At 35.1% G+C, this 12,429-nt stretch overlaps 1 protein-coding gene across 3 annotated transcripts in view; it reads left to right on the forward strand.

The window, feature by feature from the left end:
* Nucleotides 1-12,429, forward strand: part of LOC105838293 (RNA-binding protein Musashi homolog Rbp6) — a 613,545-nt gene that overhangs the window by 333,717 nt on the left and 267,399 nt on the right. The gene's annotated exons all lie outside the window — the stretch shown is intronic.

Below are 12,429 nucleotides of genomic sequence, written 5' to 3' on the forward strand. Positions count from 1 at the left end.
CTAAGCAAAGCCACTAGGTTAATACTTCCGCTTATATTTACAATCTGATCGTGCAAATATCACGAGTGACGCTGTTGCAACTTTAATTAAATTTGAGATATTAATTACGTGACTTTGGTTCTTTGCGTTTAAGATAAGTAAATGAGGTAATGTTTTCATTCGTGTTTACACAATCTTTTTACATATTTACATTATTATACTTACACAGTGTCATTGCGACAAAGACATCAAAATATGACTTGCTTGCTACTTCAAATATCATGTTGTAATCTCTTTATTTCAATTAAAATTTAGGTTATTATTTGAATTATACTTATGATTTCGTTAAAATAGCTATGAGAAATATGATACTAATGTTACTTTACGGGCGATGTCTCAGCTTTAGACATTGATTATAAGAGATTGCAGTCTTTGTAATAATTTTCTCCTTATAATTTTCATAATTTTACACTTGATATTAGTGAAAAAATTTTATTTTTTCCCCTGACAATCATTCATCACAATTGCGTGAGAGATTTTTATCTCCAATATAATTAACCTCAATAAATTTATTTATTTTCGAGTGTTGACATATCAATATTTGTAATATTTTGTATTATATGTTGTTTTATTATAAAACTTTTTACGAAGCTACGATACACATCTACGTATATCGTAAATCATTGTGGCATTTGTTAAATGCAAACTATTTACAATCTCTTTTATTCACGATCATAACGCGTAGCTATCTCACCATCATAATTGATCATTCTTATGCGAAGAAAGATGAGAAACTAGACGCATAATTTTAATAAATTTTGCTCGTTCTACTTATCTTCTTCGTATCTTAAACAACTCTACAGTAGGGAAGAAAATACGTATTTATCATTAAAAAAGGTAATTTTAATTACCTATGAAGAAAATGGCTCAGAATAATGCAAAAAACTTTGCTTAATGCTTTATAAAACTTCTCTAATATTCGTTTCGTTTACTTAAAAATTAAATTTTTACATTATTAGCGTACAGCGTTGTGTTAATTTCGGACTTTTTATATTCTAATCTAACATTAATTTGTTATTAATGAATTCTTTGATGTTGCTATCTCAGCCTGTTTTCATGGAAACTAATAAATAAATGGATTAGAGGGGGGGAACGAATTACCGGATCACAAAGAATACGCGATGTCATTCTGATTGTCACTCCATCCAGAACCGTCGTGATACCCTGCCGCACGCCGCTTTCGTGTCTTTCACGCGCTTATTATAGTGACATTCGCCGAATTTCGGATGATTAATTGCCCCTTAGCAGTCGTTTCTCAGAACAATTTTTCGGGTGCGAGAAAAACGTGATATTGCCGGATATCGATTAAAGCCGCCAGAGGCAAATTTTATAAGACATCCTTACTACAGAATTCGCGTAGTCGGTAAATTAATCTTTCCAATATTCGATGTATCACAAGTGAATCTTGATAAGCCAGCAGATGTTTTAATGTGAGTTTCATTAACGGTGTGTCAGCTCAGAGAAATTAAAGAGATATTTGCTCACTAACCTAAGAGATTTTAAATATGAACTTCTGAAATTAGATGATAGGATAATTATACAATGAGGAAACACAAAGAAATTTTTGCGAAGTAAGTTTAATATAGATCGTCTCTAATTTCTCGCATTTATTATGAGTAATGAAATTTTAGTTGTAGCTACATTCATATCAGCGTTAAAATATTGTTTTATCCGCGATCCGAGACAGTTGGTTCGTTATTGGAGACAAAAGGCATCTCCGATCCTCCGCCCTTCAACCACCGCACACGAGTGTGCTAATTATAATTCAATTTGCCCGTACGGATTTCGTTACCATCAGTCACGGGATGGTCCTCCATTCGCCACGCTCTTCCAATCGTGGCAACGTTTTGTTTCGTTATAACGAGTATCCTTCCTCCCATTTTCCTTTTTCCGCGGCAGCATATCCAATTTCTACCGGATATTATTAGTATCGACATTTTCTGCTGGGATATAATAGACATTGTGCGTTCCGCGGAACGCGTAAGAGGGGGAAGGGGGGGCGCTCTGAAAAATTCCTTTCTCCTCGCAGAATTTTACTTTTTTTAAATTCATATGTATTATGAAATTCTCCTCGGTATCCAATCGTAATGCCGAAATGCAACGTTAATAATAGCATATAACGTGGACTGAACGGACTAAAAATTTATTCGACGGATAAAAAAGTTTTGTCGAATTTCTCTAGAGGGTAGAAATATAATTGTTTCGAATTAATTTTATTATTACGCTTAACTAGAAAGTTTTTTTGTATGTTTCAAAATGACTTAAAATCCTTGTTCAACATAAATTCATGTTTATTTTTTAAAGATTTTCTTTTTGTTATTAGTTACAAGAGTAAATATTTTCAAAAGCTTGAGAAATTGTGTCCATAACATATATACCTTGGGTTATTTGAACATCTTCTTTAATTGCACTTTAAGCTTTCGAAATAGGCTTTTCGAATGGTATATATAACTTAGAAAGTTTCTATTTAATACACATATCCAAAATTTCTCTACTTTTTTCCTTGCCCTTTTGGTTGAATCTAATGTAATATGCGATGTCTACTCATGGTAACTTATACATTGTGCCCCGGGATTACCGCGTCGTTGCTTATCTGCGCTCTCCAGCTGCATGTTGGCACGCCACGACGACGGGGATATTTGTCTTCGGAGATATACACGTTTCAATTTATTGTACCGTGCAGGATGTCCTGAAAAGTGAATACTAGTAACAGAATTATATTATGTCTACAATTTAATTTGAAAACTTGAAAATCGAAATTTAAATTGCGTTAAATGAGATTTTCCATATTCGCAATTTTATTACGTATTACAGGGAAGTCAGCGAATTCTAGTTTTACCTATTTGTACTTTAAGACATACGTGTATCGGATCGCGGATAAAAAGTTGGTTTAAAATAATTTTATTATTCTGCGTTGGCTCTCTATTGACGTGATACGTACGCAATAGGAATGATCAGAGTCGTCAGTCAATGGGACGAATAAACTCGCGGTTTTCGCGTCCGACTCGACCGTGAACATCCGAGAGTCGATCACGCGTGTAAGAACGCCAGGGGAACGAAGGGGACCTATGTGCCGTGAGGGTCGAAGGACTCAGGGAGACCCGGAGGAAGGCGATTTCGTCGCGCGAGCACCGAAGGGTTCGATAACGAAGATGATTGGGAGCGCGATTGGTGGCGACGGTAACTGCGTTAACGGGGTAATAATAACCAATCTCGAGGCGATTTCCTCCCGACCCGACCAATCAGAAGACGCGCCCCCATTTCCGGAGCCGGGACCATTCCTCCCTATCCTCGTCTCGGACCCCACCCTTCCAACGGTAATCGAATTTTTGAGCAGCTCGTTTTCAAATCCCGAGAGCCATTCGCCGCGCCGTCGACGTCGACGTCGACATCGACGTCGCCGTCGTCGTCGTCGTCGTTGCCGCTGCACTTCCGTCGTCGTCTCTTTGTGCGACACTCGTAAGTTTACTCTCGTCCCCTTCCGGTTGCACTCAAGAGCACCCCGATCCTCCTGCCTTGTCCCTCGTTTTGTGTGGCCTTCCCTTCTCTCGCTTTCTTTCTCCTTCTATCTTATTGCGCGAAACGACTACCTGATGCGTTGGAGCGGAACGACATCGGGGAATCTTCGCCGACGCTCTTTTCTCGCGTTTGCTCGTAATAACGATCTTTTTTACGACAGCGATTCTTCACCCTCGTCTGCTCTCTTTCTCTTTCTCTCTCTCTCTTTTTTCCCATCTGCACACCCCACAGACCGCGCGAGTGGCTGTCAGTGCCAAATTTCAATCAAACTTGGCCGAAATTCAGGACTTCCGGTACGAGTGGCGATACGACACATCATCTCGCCGGTTTCGGGCGACCTTCCCCTTTTTCATCCCCGTTCCCATTCGCCTCATACGATATCGCGATCGCTTTCGGGCGATCTGTCTATCCGACCGTTCATCGTGTGGCCAGTTGTAAGCGATTCTTTTTCCACTTTTTCTACTTTGATGCAGTATCAGATTTATCTACTTTTTTTCTCTTATTTCTTTTGATACAGTATGATACACTATTTGCACGTAGATAACTACAATTGTGAAAAAATTGCGCTTGTAAAATATAAAAATACATTATTATAACATCAGTGTATTTTTGCGAATGTGTATATACTATATATTTTTTTTATTATTATTATTTTTATCTTTCTTTAATAAACAAATAATTTTTTAGCAAGTTAAAAATGCTTTTATAAATACTGTAAATGAATAACTTAATGAATCATTTATCATATGTCTTTTTTTTTTAAATCGTCGTTGCTGCACGTTACTGCAGTATATATCTCTACAATTTGGTACAATTATTACCCGGCAAAAAGAGAAAGAACTATATATATGCGCCTTCGCTACGCGGCTCGTGAATTTGCCAGCCTCATTGCCGAGTTTTGCCGTTTGCGTACATCTCGTCAGCGAGTTTGCCCGTTGCTGTTCAAAGTATACACCGTCTGCCTAGCGTCGCGACGAGCAAACAGTCGTAACAACCGTAACAGTCGTAACAAAATCAGATTTCGTTCTGCGCGTCGGCGTTCCTTTTTCCCTACCTACCGTTTATTCATTCTTTCTTTCCTTACGACTCGTATTCACTTAACGTTTGACTGTCTAATCCCTTCTTACAATCGTATAATCGTGAACTGACCACGGATTGTAATCGCAACAAGTTTTGCTTTATTGAGTTTGAAATTCGAAAAAGACATGTATGTTAAAATATGAAACTCTTCTAGTTAAAAATGTCCTTTTAATTAAATGATAAAATTGACAAATATAAAATTTACTTTGTTTGTCAAAGTTTATTTATGAAAATCTCAAAATGATCAAATTTAAAAATTAAATCAAATCTCAGATAATTGCTTTTTCGTATCTGGTTATATTTTTCAGACTTAATCGAATGTCACGGCATTATTTCTTTCCGACACGTGAAATTCCGCGGCGCCTCGCCAAGTTAGGCGAACGTCACACGCTCGCCAAGTTATACGGACCTCGCCCTGGTCCGGGTAGGTGGTCCTCCAAGTAGTTGTCTGGCGCAAAGATCGCCCTCGATGGCCGGTAAATCGCAGAAGGGACTCGATTGCCCCTAAGAAAAGCGTTTATGGGGCTAAGCTGACTCGTAGAGGGGGCGTGTCCTGGCCCGAAGACAAAGCAGCCAGATGTCCCTGACGGTCCTGCCATCGCATCCTTCCGATTATCCTTTACCCTCGTCTCGCTCTTGTCGCTTATACTTTTTACTTTTTATCTGCACCTCTCTTCCTCACCTCGAATGTTCGGATCGTTAAGATTTCACAGACTTTCCTGTCGCCGTTGTAAAAGCGTTGAATCAGGGCTGACCCGCTTGAAACTTGTTCACCTCAAGTAGTAATATGTTCTAGACGACATAACAGGATCGGTTTTCTCTTTTAGACAGAAATTACGAGTTAAACGCAGAACTTGTGTCATTTTTTTTGGTAGCTATATGTGGAATGTACAATAGCATTTAACATTATATATATATATATATATATATATATATATATATATATACACAAATGTTATTATATATATATGTAAGTGCTAAATTATTTATCTTGTAAATTAGTTATTTTTGTCTATAATGAAATTTTTATATTGAAGTTATTTTAATCAAATTTCTCATAATATTAATTTGGAGAACTATACTTGTACATTCACTATTCTTCATTTGTTTAAACTTAAATTGATCAAAATTATAGTAATTTAATTTTTTTGTACACAATATGTTATATTAATTAAAAATTACAATTACACTAAATGAATAAAATGCGGCTCACAAAAATTATACATACATAAGATTTATTTTTAACTACTTATTCGTATATAATTTGAAAAAATTTTTTAGTTTTTTATGCTATAAAAGAAATTGTTGCATAAGAAAAAGGTTTATCTAGCACTTTTAACCTTTGTTATTTTTTCGGTACTTAACTCTTGATCATAGATGTTATTTTTGCAAAGCATACTTCAAAAGAATTTTAACCTCTTATGTAAACGAGTCTTTTGCAAACGAGTGAAGTTAATTAATAAAACTTGGAAAAGAAAGAAGCGATGGCAGAATGTAGCACTTAATATCGTTGGTTATTTATTCGTTTATCTCGTTGCTCTAGTTTTCCGAGAATTCCAAAGAGAATTTTTGTTTTTCTCAATCTGACTGTCTAAATTTTTTGCGCAAACGAAACGAAAAATAACAAGGAAGATTTTCAGTTGAAAATGTAGAATATTCTGAAACTATGGTTATTTTTTTTATATATTTGTTAGTATTATAAAACAATTTTTAATATGTTTTACGTAACGCTCAAAGTGTTAATAAAATTTTGCCGAATTAATTTTTAGTAAATTTTTAATATTTTACGTAGATAAAAGATCTTATGTTTTAACTAATTTCAAATGCATTTTTTCTTAAGAGATTTTTTGAATTTAAGTGATGTAACATTGAAAACAATATAATGTACATTGTGTGTAAACAATTATTAAAAATAATTGAATATTTGGATAGATTAAGAATATATCAATTTTTCGAGTTCTCGGAAGTATTGATATATGATTGGAATAACGATAGTTCTAAAACACACCGATAAAATGAGGAGAAGAATATTATCGGATTCTCTAAATGGAAAAGAGCCGTGGCGCATTTCTCCGTTCGCGGCAAGTTAGACTATTTTCCCAGCAAGTTCGGTATAAGTTTCTGGATATAAGCTTCCCGCCCTTATTTTGCTCCATTTCTGGACTCTTAATTACTTCGCTAATTCTTAACTGGGAATCTCGGCGTCGTCTCAAAGTCTGAAATAACAACTCTCATCCCCGATCTTAGTTTGCCTCATCCCGCGCACCCTCCTCGTGAATCTCTAAACTAGAGAGGTTCTCTTTTTTTACCTGTCTTATTCCCGTTCATTTCGTTCATTCAGCCATTGAACTAGCCATTTAATTTAACTAAAAATCAATTTCTTTATCTCTTTGGAAAAGTAATTTCTATAGTTTAAAATGTACAGAAAGAGGTATACCTTTAATGAATTGATAACTGATTTCTACATATATCACTTTCTAAATTTTACAAAAGTGCATAACAGCTGCTTAAATTATATATACATATATACCCAATTTGGTACAATTTTAAGTGAATATTGTACTTTTAATCATATTATTTTCTAATATTGGAAGTATTAAGATCACGTGAAATGATTTTATACGTGTATCGAAATAATTTTTAACAAGAGATTTTATAAATTCTTTAACATATTGGAAGAGATTTTTCTGTATAAAAATAAAATAAGCTATGTAATTATATTATTATATTTATTACCTTCGGAAATCTATTATTACACGTATTGACTTTGGCGTGTCTTATGTGTGAAAAAGTCAATTTCAACTTGAAAAATAATTTTATCAAACATTTAGTTTATTTTTTAACTGCGAAATTTGCGGTTTTTGATCAATTGTTATTAGCAAAACAGAGTGACGTACAATATATGATTCTCGTAATTTTGTGTGCATACATTATTGATATATATGTCGCGTTATGAAATTTGATAAGCCACGATTAATATTCTCCATAAGCAATTTTTAGATAATGTTGTTTACAGTCGATATAAACTATACGATAGAGAAGGGATAGAGAAGGGGGAAGGGGACGGAGCGATGAGATTTATGACACTAAATGAAGCGTGAAGAAGTTGCAGATCTGATGCGCTGAAAGTTTGATTCGATGGTATTTGCGCCAGCTGATATTGGACTCATTGAAATTATACAGTTATCGATCACTGTCGCCGTAAGCATAATCTGACAGCGGATCGATTTTGCCTCGTGCTGCCCCAATTCTAAACTGAATACCATTATCGTCGCATTAACGTTAATTTAATGACAATACACAGACAGATTGAATTGAATTTTTCTCATTTTTTTCTTTTCCGTACTCTGTTAACACCTGATACAAAAAAATCGAACTGAACTTAATTCGTTTTTAAACAACATAATATTACAATTATATCTAATTACTAGTAATAATAATTTGCATTATAGAACAAAGTCTTTATAAATTATGTGCATTTCTTATAATATTTTACAAAAATGAATGAAAGTTGATTTAATCTCGAGTTATTTTTTCCAAGGTTTAGAAAAAATATTTGGAACAAAAGATTATATTAAAATCTTTTTTTTTTCTAAAGAAATTTCATAATAATGTTCAACTTTATTATTATAGAAACATTTGAAAAAAATCATGAGAGCTTCATTAACGAAGCTCGAAACGAAGAGCAAAAAGAGTAGTTTCATTAACACACATACTCAATTTTTTTCTAAATAATACCTTAGTTATGTCATAATATTAGAATTACACCTATTGACTTTATTTCCTAAAAAGTTCTTTTTTTGTTGTAACACGCATTTTATTTTCTCGCTCGACAGCTGACGAGAATTTTCGAGTGCACCGCTACGCGCGTCATGAATTGACGATTGGTGCATCGAATATCTCGCTCGAAGATCGTCGAGAGTGACTTCGCACGAGATGCGGAAACCCATACGAACGCGTCATAAATTTTACCATCGGCAGGCAGTTCCTCTCGCCCCTCTTTCCTGGCAGCAGCCACTCACACCCTTCAACCCGGGGGGTTGTTCGGCCGGCCGTTGTTAAACTTGCGGCCGATAAATCAGACGATCCCGTATAAATTTGTTACCCGCGAAATCGCACGGATACCCCGGCGCGCGGCACGTCTTTTTCTCTCCCTCCAATCCACCCCCGCAGGAAACTTCCCGCGCAACCTCGTTTCCAACCCAACCCCTTCTTTGTCTTCGATGCGCGTTTACCACCGTTTCCGCGCGCATTTTTAGCTATCGCGTAAATAACTACCGCGCCCATAAAACCTGATATACCGCCGCCGATACGAATCTATATATTGTTGCTCGCGATAGATGTACCCTCTCACGGCCGATCGGCCCCCGGCACTTCACGAATTTATAGAGCGTTTCGACCCGGGAAAGAGAGAGCGAAGTGTGTACAGAGACCGATGCCTCCCTCGCGTGCATCCCATTAGGCATTGTTCCACTGCAAACTCGTTTAAAATGGCATGATTCGAATAGTAGTCCATCCACAAGTGAACACTAATTATTTTAAAGCAGCAATAGCTGCCTCTCCTCCGAAGTAGTCCAAATTTAAACCGTCATATTTTCAGCACAATTCTTTCTTATTACTTTATACATATGTTATGTGTCATATTACATCAATTAGCTTTAAATAGATTTATGAATTAGTCCAAAAAATCTCAAAAATAAGAAATTCTATGTTATATATTTTCCATTATTTTATAAACTTACTTTATTATATTACTATATATTAATCATATTTCGGGCAATAAATTTGGTGCCTATTATTTCATCTTCATGTCACATCTTTCCGTTGCTGCATCTAACAGCATCGATGCCCGCGGGTCTATCCTGTCCGTTAATGATTTAGGCGCTTTACTAATTATCCCGAAAGGCCGTCCTGGACTTACTTAGGCGAAATCTTCTATCTCTATCATCGCGATCGATACCTTAATAGTGCTTATAAGCACGGGTACATCCATAAGCCGACCAAATTGGTCATAGCGACGGTTTTTAGTGATTATTAATTCGCACAAACGAAACTTTAATAATTCCTTGATCCGTCCATGAAATTAATTTTTATTTTAATTGATAATTGAATATGACTAATGCTTCTTTATGAAAAGAATATTATAAGTGCGAAAATTATAATTGTGTGTGTGTGTGTGTAAAACTGATTCTCAGTTATAAAAGTACAATGATCTGTTTAGTACATTTATTTGAATTAGTATAAAATAATTTAAATATGCCATTTCGGTATTATGTATCTTTATAATTTAGAAGCACAAATCTATTTTAAAATATGGGTACAAATACCATGTGAAATTTAGAACGACAATTCACCCGCTCCATATGTCTTCTTCCGTGGAATTCCAGCTGGCGCAGAAATCCGGAAACCCATTTGCTGGCGCCGTGATGTTCGCTATCCCACGAGGACAGGCGCGTAGCGCTCTAAACGATCCAGCGCATCGGCAACGATAACTCTCTAATTAGAGGCTTGTCCTACGTTAATTATCTTTGCATGATTAATGGTGACGGATATTCTACAGCGTCCTCCGCAAACCCGGGGACGTCGCTAAGTCAGAACTGCGGAGACGCTCGCGTTGTCCCGTTGGTCGTGCAACAACCTCTGGGACGGGCCATGCTGTGGTGGTGACACCACTGATGGTAGTAGCGTTCCTAATCAACGGATCGCACCCCCAGGAGCCTGAGTTCTGACAAATGAAAAGAGGAATGAAAGGGAGCGATCGCGAAAAGGGCCAGAACGTGCGTGCTTCTTAATTAAATTTCTGCTGGACAAGGGTGCTTTCTTTGATAAAAGCAGAGAAGACATATGAGGATTAGATTAGAATTATTGACGAAATACCTTGGAAAATTATTCCTTTTATTCATTTATACACATACTATAACATTATTATATATTTTTATTTTATTTGAATAATATGTTTTATTTATTATAAAATTTTTAAGACGTTTTGATTCGACAATGTCATCAAATAATAATAATTCATAGAGATGACGATTTATATCGTGTTGTATTTTTTTGTTTTACATTCTTACTTTAGTGATATTCTGTGCTTAGATATATTATTATTAAAGAATTGATTAAACCATTTATTATTAAACATGATTGCGAATATATGCAAAATAATAAAATAACACATGAATAAAATGTTATAATAAAAAAATAATGTTCTGCATTCTATTCTATTATGATTTGTTACTACACTTCCGAATAGAGGTGTGCAAATTTTCATGTAATTATTTTCTTACCAAAGTTTAATGCTATAAGTATACTTTACTGATTAATATAATCTGTTTAATATTATCTGTATTATTATAGTTATAGACGTACGTAAACTGTACAGTGCACGGCAAAGTAAGGAGAAGAATATCACGACATTTTTCTAATAAAATCTAAATGACATGATATGTGTATTTACTAGATGAGATAAAATCATACAAAAACATTCAAAAACATTATAATCTTCTCTTTGGATTACGTAAGGTTTCCTAAGAAACAAACCAACGGTTAAATTGGTCAGTTCGAAAGTACTAACTTTAACAATGGGAAATTGAGAAACAATGCAAAAACTGTGCTATTTTTGAAAAATAAGTCTTGTTTTCGAAATGTCTAAATAATAGTAGTACACTGATATGGTAAATGGTTACAAATACTTGCGTTGTTTTCGTGCAGATTGTATTTCTGTATTTTTAGGTCACGTTTTAATGTTAAAAACTTCTTCAAAATTATGAATTTATTTATGTTTCTTTACGACCGGTTCATCTAAGATTTTTGAAGATGATAGCTTTATGAGTGATATAAACTGCGAACATAATTGAAAGATTTCATACAAAGATTTCACTTTTGGTAAACGCGAGCTTGTGTGGCTTTTTGTAGGAAATTCTTTAATTATAGCTTATCAAATAATTTTATTTTAGTTCTCAAGTGTGAAAATGAGGAGTTACGTAAATAAAAAATGTTGAAATATGTTTGTAAACGCTACGTTGCGCGCTGTATTATTTGCTAAATATAGTAGCAGAGATGGTGTTATAAGGTTTATTTGGTCGACGCTGCAGGCTGAAGGGGTCGTTTATGGCGGTCTAAAACGACGCAACAACAACAACAACGTCATCGCCATTGCTTGCCTGTTGCGGTTGCGTTTTCACGTATCGTACTCGGGCCACGTAACCACTGGTCATAGGGAAGCCAGTTATGGACAGTCTTGTAATTTTGAACCCTCTGCTCTGTATTGATATCTTGGAACTGGCTGTGAGACAAGCCGCACCTGCTGTTAGAGCAGAAAGAAAGAAACTTTATAACATCATGTACGACATACTTGTTTTTCTAGTATCTTCAATTTAACTTTGTGCTTCTTTAAACAAAGATTTGACAATTTTGAACTAAACACTTACTTTTATGAAATTAATTTGGTTATATTAAGTGTATTTTGAGTATTCTATAAAGTAACTAAAATAATCATAATGCAAAACAATGAAAATTTTAATAAAACTTCTGCAGGATATTTTCTGTATTTGTCAATACTTATATAGATACATTATTGATTTTATTTTCAAATTAAATACAGCTGTATTTAATAGCCTACGATACATATTCTCCGTAGTAGAACGTAGTCAAATAAATAAAGTTGTGAAACTTTGTATATTTAATGAATGAAATAGTCTGTAAATGCGAGCGGTCTGCGGTGTTGTCTCACTCCGTTCTCAGACTTGACCGCCTTGGCGCGTATTATGTTTCGCGTGGAGCCCATTATATTAA

This window comes from Monomorium pharaonis, chromosome 3 (assembly GCF_013373865.1).
Source record: "Monomorium pharaonis isolate MP-MQ-018 chromosome 3, ASM1337386v2, whole genome shotgun sequence".
NCBI lineage: Eukaryota > Metazoa > Arthropoda > Insecta > Hymenoptera > Formicidae > Monomorium > Monomorium pharaonis.